Source organism: Pinus tabuliformis, chromosome 8 (genome assembly GCF_031772625.1).
Source record: "Pinus tabuliformis cultivar Carrire ecotype Pingquan chromosome 8, CPIR1, whole genome shotgun sequence".
Classification (NCBI taxonomy): Eukaryota; Viridiplantae; Streptophyta; class Pinopsida; order Pinales; family Pinaceae; genus Pinus; species Pinus tabuliformis.
In genome coordinates this window covers 1,608,507,707-1,608,521,408 of record NC_142294.1, presented here as the reverse complement: position 1 = coordinate 1,608,521,408, position 13,702 = coordinate 1,608,507,707, and positions in this window count along the sequence as shown.

The following is a 13,702-nucleotide window of genomic DNA, read 5'->3' as shown; positions in this document are numbered from 1 at the left end:
AAACTCTGCTGATGGTTTCAAGATCATGAAGCCCCAAGCCACCTTGGCTTTTGGGTTTGTAGATCTTTTCCCAGGCTACTAAATCCCATTTGTTTTTCTCTCCTCCTCTGCCCCATAGAAAATCCCTTTGTATGCCCCTGATCTATTGCCTAATTCCTTTAGGAGCAGGAAGAGCTGAGAACATGAACATGGGAATTGCCTGCAGGACAGCTTGTGTGAGCACAAGGCACCCCGCAAAATTTAAAGACCTGCATGTCCATTTTCTAATCCTGTCCTGAAGTTTATTTATTATTGGCTCCCACAGTTGCTTGCTCAGAGGTTTATCTATGAGAGGTATGCCCAGATACTTGGAAGGTAGTTGGTCCCTTTGAAACCCAATAATTCTGGCGATGTTTCTCGAAATAGCAGTGTCAGTGAAAGAAAAAAAAATTGATTTGTTGAGGCTTACCTCTGTGCCAACTACCATAGAAAAGTCATTTAAAATATGTTTGATCATTCTAGCTTCCCTGACTATGGGTATGCCCTGTAGCATTGTGTCATCCACAAATTGTTGATGAGTGTTTGCTGCTCCATCCAAGGTGAGTTTGATACCCTGGATTCTACCTTCAACATTTTCCATTTTAATCGCTCTGCCTAGCCCTTCCATCATGAGAACGAAGAGGAAGGGTGATAATGGATCCCCTTGTCTAAGACCTATGGAGGGTGTGAAGAGTCTTGAAGGAGCGCCATTAAGCAGGATCAAAAAACTAGTCATGGTAACTAGTGCCATAACCCATCTTATATAATTTTGGTTGAATCCATAGGCTCTTAGAATTGTCCTTATATAAGACCACCTAAGCTTGTCGTAAACTTTTGCTAGGTCCAGCTGAATGATCATACCAACTTGTTTGTTGCTTTTGAGAGAGTGTACCACCTCATGAGCTTGGATGATGTTATTGAGGATTTGTCTTCCTTCCACATAGCCCGTTTTCTCCTCTGAGATGAGAGCTCATAAAAGGGGCTTGAGTCTATTGGCAATTACCTTGGAAATAATTTTATACACCATATTACATAAAGCTATGGGTATGAAACCATCCAGAGTCATGGATTTTTCCTGTTTTGGGATCAAATATATGAAGGAATTGTTAAAAGCATTTAGAACCTTTTTGGATCTTCTTAAGTCTTCCACCACCTCAAGCATATCCTATTTTACTATTTCTAGCAGGCTTTGAAGAAGTCTACATTGAACCCATCTAGGCCTGGAGCTTTTCCATTTTGCATTTCATTGATTACTTCACTGACCTCCTCTTTCGACACTAGCTTGTTATGATTGTGGTTGTCCTCTTTAGTAACCAGCTGAGGGATATACTGAGTGAAATGGTTGATGAACCTGGATATATCCTCCAGAGGCTCCTCTACTATATTAAGGAAATGTTGTACAAGGATAGATTCCATGTCTTTGTGAGAGACGATTTCTCTCCCTTGTGAATCTTTGAGCTTTGTGATTTTTTTGTGTGCCCTGTGATCCATGGTGGATTTATGAAATAACTTTGTGTTTCTTTCTTCCTCTCTAATCCACTGTATCCTTGATTTCTTTCTCTAGAAAATCTCCTCTTGTAAGCACCAATCTTCCCATTCTTCCTGCAAAGAATCAACTAGCTTTTTCCGCTCCTCGGTAAAGCCCTCTGTGACACTGATTTGATTGATCTCCTGGAGTTTCTTCTTAGCTTCTCTTTTGGCTTTGAAGATATTGCCAAATTCATTTTTGTTCAAATATTTAAGCTTGGATTTGATATGTTCAAGTTTCTATTGAGCAGGAACATTCTAGTGCCTTGAATGTTCAGATCCTCTCTCCACCATTTGTCAATATTACTGGTGAATTCAGGTTGAGAGAGCCAGGCATTTTCAAACCTGAATGGTCTGTTTCTTGGTGTACCCATAAAAGTGGCTTCCATTTGTACAGGCCAATAGTCTGAACCTACAAAGGGAAGAATAGAAGCTGTCATGGTAGGGCTTGAGAGAAATAGGTCCTCTGAAATAATAAATCTATCTTGTTCAGAGGCGACTTGTGAAGCCCCTCCCCTCTTGTTGTTCAAGGTGAAGGTCCCATTTATTGTTTTAGTGTCCACTAACCCCATGTTCATTATGAAGTTTTGGAAGGCCATGGATTCTTTGCCTAGCTGTCTAATACCGCCTTTTTTCTCTATAAGAGATCTTATCATATTGAAATCTCCTGCAATGATCCAGGGCATATTAGGGTGCCTTGCTCTTAGTTCCTCAAGGGAGGTGAGAAGCTTGAGTTTGTCTTCTTGCTTTTGAGGTCCATAGACATTTTTGAACATGTATATCTTCTTATCACCTAAAGGTTGACATACCAAAGAAAGATAGTTCCTAGCTTCCTCATCATCCAGGATTCCAAATTTCTAGGGATCCCACAGCGTGAGAATCCCCCTCGCTGATTTTTTTGCTTTAACCTCTAGATACTCATACTTGATTAGCCATTTATTATGAATTTCTCTAATCTTATCCATTGAACATTTTATCTCCTGAATAAAAACCATATCTGGTTTTTCTTCTTTTTTCTATTACTGAGATTTCTTTGTTTCCTTCTATATCCTTTACCTCTAATATTATAGGTTGCAACCTTCATTAAGAAAGGTTTGTAAAGGAATAACTGGTGAGATCTTTCATCTTACCTAAGTTAATCAATAGTTTCCCACATTCAATTAGCAACTCATTCTGTCTTTTTCTTCCTCTTTTCCTGCCTGGGTTCTTTGGAGATTGTGGATGTGTCTCCTCCATCATTTTGACCCCTCTATGCTCTTGGCTTTGATGAATTATTTTGACTCTAGATCCCTTTGATTGTGATATCCATAGGAAGAGCTACTGAACCCTATAATATTCCTCTCTTGGCAGGGAGTTCACTCCTTTGGTCATCCCTTGTTCTAGAAATTTCTCTAGATCTAGGTTTCCCCTATCTAGAATCTCCTGCAATTCATGGTCCTCCATTCCTGCCTCACTTGGAGTCATCTCATGGTCCCTATTTATCTCCATAATTCTTGGGAGATCATCATTTTTCTAGTTTTTTTCTATGATATCTTCCATGCTGTCATCCCTTTCATTCTTAGTGATAATGTTCTCCATTTCCTATTTTGTATCTTTGTTTCCTTCTTCTTCTTCTAGGATATTAAAGCTATTGTGGCTCAGTTGTCTTTCCTCATTGATCTTCTTTTACGACCACTTTCTACCTTTCCCTTTGCTCCCAACCTTGGTAAAACCCTCGGGATTTTATCCACAGTGGTTTTCACATTTCTCTCCATCTTGTTTGTTGGGTAGTCTCTATATAGATGCCCATTCTCATGGCATTTGTGGCACCTAAATGGGATGTGCTAATAGTCCACTACCTGCACCCATTCTTTATCATATACTTCTAAAATTATCACGTCCGGAAGTGCTCTAGAGAAGTCCATTTCCACACATATCCTGGCAAAGGAGGTGTATTTTCCTTTCAGAGTCGCATATGAGATCTTTAGAAAATGCCCTAGTTTGTTGCTTATTTTTCAGATATTTTGGTAGCCAATAATCCAGAGTAAGGGAGTATAGTCTGATCCATACCGGTACCAATGTGATTGTCTTGCGTTTTGGGACAAATTTCATCATCCATGGCTGCATGTAGAGGCCCGCAATAGCATAGAAATATGGTCCTCCTTCGAACACTCTGTATTTATCCTCTAGGCTTGAATACTACTATGAAGAAGCCCTTGGATCCCAGATGAAGGTGTATTTCCCCCTTTGTCTTCCAGTGGCTCCTTATCCATACATGCTATGTCGCCATATCCCCATGAATTTGCATATGACCACATATTTCATCATATGATCCCTATGCACTTGTAGCGTTGGGTCGCTTAATATGACCCGAGGAATGATGTTCGACTTGGGTTTGCAGATCCCAGTTGTCCTTATGGAATTAGGTTTTTGACTGCTACCCATTTCTCCTTTTCCTTACTGGCTTCCTAGTGATCCCCTTCTTTTTCATGAGGTCTGTTTCTTCCCAATATGTCTGTGTTACTTGCTTCTGTTGCCTTCTCTAGAGCTTTCTCGAAACATTGCCTTCCCACGTCCTTGCTTCTATCCGTAAATACTTAACTGTAGGAGGGATCAACACTCCCCCCTACGTGTCCCACCATGGTGCCCAACGTCAAAACCCTAACGCCAACCCTAGATCAAGTTGCAGAGCCTCTCAACCTCATTCCTGTCTATGAATTATTTAATTTTAATCCAAACACTTCTTCACATTTAATTTTCCTAGGTGCCTACTCTTCTTTCTATTCACCTCGACCTTCGCCATAACTCTTGTTTGACATTCAAATTTCACAATAGATGATCTATCCCAAGATAGTTCAATGAAGAAATAACACATTTTTCATACTTAGAGCCTACAATAGCTTCTACTATGCCATTAAATATTCCAAATATCCCCAACTTCATAAAATAAACAAAAGATTCTAATGGAACAAACCCTAACATTAGTTATAAGGTCAATAAATGCTTTAGAATCCTTAGAGGATCACATAGTAAATGCATTAATCGACAAATTTAGTGGCATATGACCCTAAGGAGATGTAGTACTTTCGATAAAAGTAAATTGAGCCCAAGTTTCCACTATTATATTTTGTTCTGTTTTTTTTTAAAATGCATGTTCGAGTGTCTATATGTATTTTAGAAACTTTACCTCTTTTATTGTTCCAAGCAGTTATTTTTATGTAACTCCTCTATTCTGATCTCTAAACACTCTTTCAACTAAAAGCAAGGGTTATGAAATAAGAACCAACAACCAACGTGTGGGATGCTTACCAAAGAGGATCTAGAAAGGTAACATATATTTGCACATGAGATAAGTCTACACAAGGAATGACCTTTTTTTAATATTATAATAAACCCCTATATACATATACAAATACGTAGTGTTGTTCATTGAAAGTTATGCTTGTAACTATGGATTCCATTTATGTATTTCCACACCAGATTAGGTAGCTATGTACTACCAAGAAAATCCTGGTTTAGATTGAGCTTCTTCCAAAATAAAGGTTTGATGAACTATTTGCTTGTGTTTGAAGTATACATGCATCTATTTTCTTGTTGTAGAGTGATGCACCGCGAAAGATATTTTCATTTATGTGTGTGTGTGTGTGTGTGTGTGTGTTCGTAATGCCATTATGAACCTATCACTAGTAATGCTTTCATGTACATCCAAATGTGTGCATTCATCCCTATTAAAATACATGAATGTACACATTAGACATTCTTATCATGAGCTGGGTTTTAGGCACATTCTTTATGAGTTCATACTTCTCTACAACAATTATTTAAGGATGGATCTCAATGCAGGTTTTGGTGGAGACTAAAACTATAACAAACATAAGACTTATGTTTGAGCACCCAAATATTTAACATGCTTGCCATATATAAATAATTCAATATCTAGGCAATTATTCTCTTTCATAGCTAAGCACTCATTATCTCTTCTTAACTCACATTATTTTAAGTCATTCGACCATAAGTTTATTTTAAAGGAATACCATTCATAAATTTCACACTTTATGACACATCACCAATGAATGTCTCCCATTTAAAAAAGGTTTTTGAAAATGTCGTAAGTAATTCCTAAATTAATTTTGTACTTGGATTAAATTTGGAGAAAAATTGTAATTCTAAATCACAAGACAACCTGTATGAGTTAACTAAGTTAATTTGAATTATTTGATTCAATTAATCCAAGTTTAGGGTATAACATGAGTCATGTAGAGTGTCTCCTACTTTATAGGAGCCTTGGTTGAGTTTATTTTGAGTTCTATTTGATTAATTTAGTTTACCTAAGTTAATGTTACTTAAAGTAGTTCCTACTGATGGAGGAACTAGTAAGATGTGGAGTGTTTCTTCATGTGTTCAACCAGTTAACTGATAATTTAGCCATTAAAAACTCATGCATGTTAGAGCTGAGAGTTACCTAGTAGAGATTGGATTTCAAGGAAAATGTACTATGAGTTGTATAATTATACTCGTGTAGTGAGAGGAAAAGCCTAAAGGAACTATGATATCTAATGGAGGAAAATTCCTATTAAATAGGTGCCTAATTCCTCATTGAAAAACAAGGAAATAGGAGCTTGGAAGGTAGTAGAATTGGCTAAGTATTGGCCAGAGTCAGCTTGTGAGGTAGTGACATAGATTATACTTGTGAAAAGTTTGTTCAGGGTTGAACAAACATTGTATTTCTTCTCTATTTTTTGATTAATGGAATACATATAGGAAGGGGTTTTGAGAAGTTTCATTCCCCTATATTTATACTCGTGTATGTGTGTTAATTCATGATACATGTTTTTGATATTCCTTCTCAATCGTGAATTTCTTTCCGCGGATGAGTGGAGTAGATTCAAGTCTAATTGCTTTAGAAAATTACATTAGCAGTTTGAATCTACAAGGAATTTATACTTGATATGAGAGGTGAAATCACAATAGAAGAGAAGAATTTGAATTATCCTTGCAGGTGAATGGAATTTGGAGAATCATTCTTTAGAGCTAGCATGATGTCATTCTATGGATTGAGACTTAAGTATGACCTTGAGTGTAGCTCAAACTAAATTGCTTGGGAGAATAGGATGGAGGAAGTGTTGAAGATAATCAGCTCAAGGAATTCATAGATCATGATATCCCGAAGGCTCCAACAACTAATGTTAAATATCGAGCAGAGTGGAAGAAGAGTGTAGCAAGAGCCAGCAAGATCATCCTGGAGGATGTAAAAGACCATTTAGTCTTGAAACTACATGGCAAAGAGACTCCCTTTTCTAAGTGGCAGACCCTCAATGAGTTATTCGGAAATAAAAGTGAAGCCAAGAAACCCTAACTATTGAAGAAATTGAGGAACGAAGACAATGGGTATGAGGTAGTCTTCAGATATGGGAAGGCCTACATCAAGCATCTTGCTTCATTTCAACTCAGGAAATTTAGTGTTAGGGTCAAGAGCCTCTTCACATTAGAGGAAGAGGCATGCATACCCTTGAGGAGAAAGGTAGGTATTAGAGATGTTTTGGTTGAGAGGGAGCATGATTTAACTCCCAAGAGGAAGCCGTAACCAGTTGGCAGTTGGATTGACCACGAGGATGATGATGAAGAGGACCAGTCAAATACCTCTAGTAGGAGGAGATTTCAAGCCAAGTGGGAGAGGGAGCACATCCAGCCATTCCTCTAGATGTGAGGTGGGGTGATGTGAAGCCATAGTCCCAGGAGTGCATATATTTGGGCAGGGTCCATTGAGGTGTTTTCATCTCATGGATATTTACCCTACAACAGGGGCCCATAATTTTTAGTAGAAGGAGGATCAATGTCAATTCAATACTAAGGGCTGCAGAGCAGTGTTGACAACATATCATTAGGCTTAGTAACAGACTCAACAACAACTTTATTTTCCCAGTAGACAATTGGAGATTGATTCAATGATTATTTATTTATTTATTTTTGGATTCTTTTCACTTACAGATGTTGCACTAGAAAAAAAAAACAGTGAGAAGTGTTGCATGTAGGAAATTAAAAAGGTGTTGGATTGGGGTAGATATGAATCCATTTCTTGCTGAGAGGGAGTGCTGAAAATGGAACAAGAAATTCCAAAATCAATTTTGTCCTTAAATTAAATTATGAGAAAAATTGTAATTCCACATCACAAGACAACTTGTACGAGTTAAATAAGTTAATTTGATTTAGTTGCTTTAGCTCATTTGACTTGAGGGTCTAACTTGAGTCATGTATAGTGTCTCCTATTTTATAGGAGATTTCATTGAGTTTATTTTGAGTTGTAATTAATTAATTTAGTTTATCTAAGTTAAAGTCAATTAAGTTAGTTCCAACTGATGGAGGAACTATTAGGAGGTCTAGTAGTGGGGTGTTGCTTCACGTGTTCAACCAATTAATTGGTAATTAAACCATAAATAACTCATGCATGTCAGATATGAGAGTTACCCATTTGAGATTAGAGTTCAAGGGAAGTGTACTATCACCTGTATAATTATCTGAATTGTACAGATGGTGCATGTAGTCATAGGAAGATTCTAAAGGAACTGCGCAATCCAATGGAGGAAAATTCCTATTAAATAGGGGCCTAATTCATCGTTGAACAACGGAAGGAAATAAAATCGTGTAAGGCAACAAAATTGGCTAACTATTGGCCAGAGTAATCTTTTGAAGCAGTGGGATAGATTATACTTGTGAAGATATTTTTCAAGATTGAACAAGCATTGTATTTCTTCTATGTTTTTTTATTAATGCAATACATATAGAAAGGGGTTTTGAGCAGTTTTTTTCTCCTAGATATATTCTCGCATATGTGTGTTACTTCATGTAACATATTTTTACTATTTCTTCTCAATCATGAATTTCTTTCTGTAGATGAGTAGAGTAGATACAATTCTATTGTTTTAGTAAATTACATTAGCAGTTTCAATCAACAAGGAATTTCTACAAAGATGTAGCGAAATATCACAGTTGAAATCAATAGAAATTGTGAATGACCATGCACTGGTCATTTATCACACTGTCAACCATTTGATAATGATCTTTTTATTATTATTATAAATAAATGGTGTCATACCCAATGCACTAAATTCTAGGAATTTCGTCAAAAACATTGATTCCATGAAATTTATCAGAGCTTATGCACCTTTGTGGATTTATGCTTTTCTCCTATAGGGTTAACTCACTTTTAATTGTAAGCCTTTATAAAATATTTACATGCCTATTCCACATGTAGAGACACTTATAGAACCTTTTATTATTTAGTTTATGCTCTACACTCCTAAATTCAATAATTTATAACTGTTTTCCACAAATCAATGAAAATCCACATACCTTTTAATGCAACCTCAAGTATTGAATGATTCTTGTCCTTGGTGATTTTCCTTCAACTTTCAATACAAATCACTATAAAATATGAGACCTTAACTCTCAATCTCCTCAACCAATAATCACATAGGCCTATAATTATCTTCTCCATCTCGATTAAACTAAGATTAGATATGTATTCAATGAATACATTCCAATGAATCTTGCAACCAGATTCTAGCTAGATTCATATGCCTGTCTCTCTTTACATATGGTCATCTAGATAAGTTTCTCTATCTCATTTTGTAGATTCATTAATATAGAAGATAGCATCACATAAATTACCCACAAAAATCAAGAATTTCACCTAAAAGTAGAACTTGAAATGTAAAAATTATGTTTTATATTAGAAAATATTCCAACAAAACAATAAAATTTCAAAGCATACAAAGATGATTTCCATAATTATCAAATAATATCACAATCCAAAAATAGACCAAGAAAATATAAAAATCCACTAGTGACACCAATCCACAAAAAGCATGATCCATTGATGTACGGGCATCCTTGGATTTGAGTAAATGTCATCACCAAAGAAGATTTATTTTCTCAATGGTTTAAATGTCTTAGTTATTTTGTTTGGAAGGTTGAAAAAGGGAGGTCAGTCCTTATGTTGTCATAGAAGACTAAACGTCATAGCTACCAAAGTCTATAGCTCAAGACAAACTTTTATATTATGGAATCTTGCTAAAATATATGGAACCAAAAACTCTTATTGTTGAAGCAATATGTGGGTGTTGGAAGTTGCAAACTTGTGCTAAGGATTGAGTGGAATTATTTATTTTTTTGGTTGTGTAATTCCAAGACAAGGTTACGGAACTAGGAGTTCGAAAATCTGAAACTGCTAAGGGGAAAATCACCCATGTGTTGTAGAAGGGGAATTACCGAGGAAAGAAGGTTGCTATTTAAGATGGAGAACGAAAGGAAATTTGATCATTTTTTATAAGAGTTTAATCTTGTCAGAAAGAGGGTTCAACTCCTGATACCTAAGGAATATAGGTTGTGTTTTATGTCTAGTTTGACATCATGAAGTTCAAGGCCAAATTGAAGCCAAAGAAATCGTGGGTTGCATTGTACATGTGTGAGAGAGTGTAAGAGCTCCATACCAAGATGTAATATGCATATTTTGATCTTGGTTTTTGGATGAATTTGATTTCTATTCATTATCCTATCTCATTTTTTGTTTTCCTATAATGCTTTAATCATTTTGATAGCCATTTGTTCCACAACTTCCACTAACTATGTGTGTAGGTACATATTCTATTGTTGTGTCACTTTGACACTCTAAGCTTGATTTTGCAACAAATTTTTGAATCTACCTTGCCCAAATGTGCAACGTGTAACTAGAGAAAAAATTATGAACTCAATTATAGCACAACTACAAGTCTAATTCTTTGTCAAGGGTTCATTCACTAGATTTCCTTGATTGTGTTGGAATAAAGATTCAGTTAGGTCCATTTATAGCTCCAATTATGGCTATGAGCTTTTCATTGTCCTCCATTGTTTATTAAACATCCTTAGATGAAATAAAGAAATTTAGAAATTACTAATATTCATGAGAGCTTAACAAAGCATCTCGTTATATACATATATTTTGCTTTGAAAGTGTCAATCTGCTCCACTTTCTATTATTTTTTAGTGGTATGAAAAGTGTTATTGTCTCTTATCCATCTCATAGTTATAACACGTTTCTGACAAATTCTCATCATAACAGCTTTGACTTACATGTGACTATCATTACTCGTAGAGAAAGGAAAATATATGTCAAGAAGGCAACCTATATGGCATGCTACGTAATGATTGCTACCTAATTTACAAAATGGGTTTAATATTTATTTTATTTAGATTTAGTATCCATAGGGACACAAAAAATAGGTTATTATGATAAAAATACATTTAGGTGGCTAAGTTATTATCATTTGAATTTCAAGTGATCAGCTACCAACCCAAGTAACAACACCAACAACTTTCAAGTCAGTATTTACATGTTTTAGTTTTTTCAACACCATCTTGTTAACTAATGTTCTCACTAGTAATAAAGGTCTTATTGTGTTGTCCTCATCAAAACAATGCTGCAAGAGAGGAAACCATTAAAAATGTAATGTAATTTTTTCCACTTTCAACCAAAACACTTCTTGTATAGAAGTATTTACATCTGCAACTCTCCCAATATCATTTTAGATCGATCTAAACAGTATAAAAAATACATATTTAGATACCTACAACAAAAGGAACACATTTTAGGGTTGTTTATAATTCTCTTTTTTACCCAAAAAAGAATTGCAACTATCGATATTTTTAACAAAAATGATTCACTGAGACTTTCTAGGTTTAATTTATATTACTTAAATAATTGCCAAATTTTATAGAAATTATGATGATGATGATGGTGGTTAATGTCCACTGAGACCGAATTTCTCTATCGGACCTATCATTTTCTTAGTTTCTAATTTCCTGGCTCCTTGTCTTTCTTGGCGAGATTGGTGCTGTAGCTTTTTTTTTTCTCTACGGTCTTTCAACTTTCTTTATCTTGCATCTCCTTCATCTCTTCTGGTTCTTGGGACATTGGTGTCTTAGTTTCGTGATCTATTGTGTTCATCCTTTTGAAGATAGTCAGAGAAAATTTTGGTCGAGGAGATCTACTTTACTGTTAAATGAAGATTTATTGTGTGCGGTATTCAAATCTTCATAACTGTTGATGCTTGAGGGGTTGTTGAGTTCACTCTTTTGTTGTTAGGTTCCCCCTACTTGTCTTGAGAGTTGTTTCTTTCTTCCTGATTTCTTGTGATTCATAGATTTCTCAATAGTATTATTCTTTGATGACAGTGTAGTGTTCTTTTTGTGCTCCTTCCCACCATGTAGATCTGTGGTCATTTTTTCTAGCAGAATTTTTTTGGGAGGCTTTTGGGCAATTTTTGGCTAGGTGGCCTGTCTCAAAGCAAGATCGACATCTAAAGAGGACACTTTCATAATCGAGTTTCTGGTTCCATACATAGTCTTTACTTGTTAGGTGTATTTCAGATGGGAATCTAGCACTGAAGTCCATTTCCACATAGATGCTTGCATAGGTGGTTCTGGCATATTCCTCTATTTCTGGGCACCTACAGTAAAATTTCCCAATTGCATTTCTAATGGATTTTAGCGAAGAGAAATTCCAGAGATGTAGGGGTAGGTTTGGCAATATCACCCAAACTAGTGCTGAGAATATGACTGTTGTTGAGGGATCGAATGATGGGTTCCATGGCCTCATGAATAGGCCCGAGTTTTCCCAAAACCAAGGGTCAGAATTTAGAACTTCAAAGCCTCATCGAGTGAGGCCTGGACCACCTGGATAGTGGGAGCTGGGGCTTCACTGACAATATGGGTAGGAGCTTGCCCTCCAGAGGCAGATGGAACTGAGCCAGTAACTATTTTCATGAAGCTGGGAGCCATTTGGAGAATGCTCTCCTGCTGAGTATAAAATATTACCAAAGAGAAGGCCACAGAAGATAGCCAAACAGAAGTGAAGAGCCACATGTCTATAAACCATAGTAAAGAGAAGAGCCACAGATCTACAAGCCATAGAAGGCCCAACTGATAGTGAAGAGCCGCATATCTATAAACCATAGTAAAGAGAAGAGCCCCGCAAAAAAATAGAGCTAGGAGGCCTAGGCCAACTGATGGCAATCACAAGATCGACACACCGCAGATGTAGCACTAGTGTTGAGGGCCGCAGAAGGCCATAGAAGATTACCAAAGAGAAGTGAAGAGTTGCAGATCTATAAACTACAGTAAAGAAAAGATCTGTAGATCTATAAACCATAGAAAGCCCAATCTATAGTGAAGAGTTGCAAATCTATAAACCGCAGTAAAGAGAAGAGCCCCGCAAAAAAAATAGAGCCAAGAGGCCCAGGCCAACTGATGGCAACCACATGATCGACACACCACAGATGTAGCACTAGTGCCGAGGGCCACAGAAGGCCACGGAAGATTACTGAAGAGAAGTGAAAAGTCGTAGATCTATAAACTATAGATATATAAAATCCTTAGAAACTTGAATATTTTGGCATAATATTGCCAAATAATTTATAGTTGGCATTTTAAGTATTAGCAAAACTTAGCAAGGTTGTTACATTTCAAGATAAGTATGAATCTATAAAATTTTCGTTGGTAGACACATTCTTTCTTCACTTAATATACATAATTGAAATTTAGGCTACTCAAACAAAATAGGTAAAACCAGCCAAAACAAACACTTTATTGAACTACTTTGGAAAGTTGTTACGAAAATTAGTTAGGTTGAATAGTACTCCAAAGTCAAACCTGACTCAACATAGAAAATAAATTGAAATGACTTATTAACAGGTCAAACTTACCACCAACTAGTTTGGCTCACTGACAATGAGTTTGAGATGCAAGTACTCAAAGGTAAAATTTTGTCTTGCAAGGGCTCACTAATTTTTCACACATCAATGAATTTTACTCACAATCCCAAAGAAACTTGCTGCGGTCCTTTATATATTTATATACCCCAAATAAATAAAAAATTTGTCATTCCACTTAGACAAATTATGTATGTTTTCCTAAGTTTTTTCCAGGTATGAATTGAATACTTGCTCTCCTGCCTCCCTATGATTTTACGTGGAGCCAAGGTTTGTATTATCCTGGGAAGAAGCTTATGGTCACATGTAAAAGTATTGTATATCAATGTTGGGAGAGGAGAAACTGATAAGAGTCAACAAATCACATTTAGACCTTGTTTGAAAATGACTACATTAAATTTTCCCAACTTGCTAGACTACTATATACAAATAAA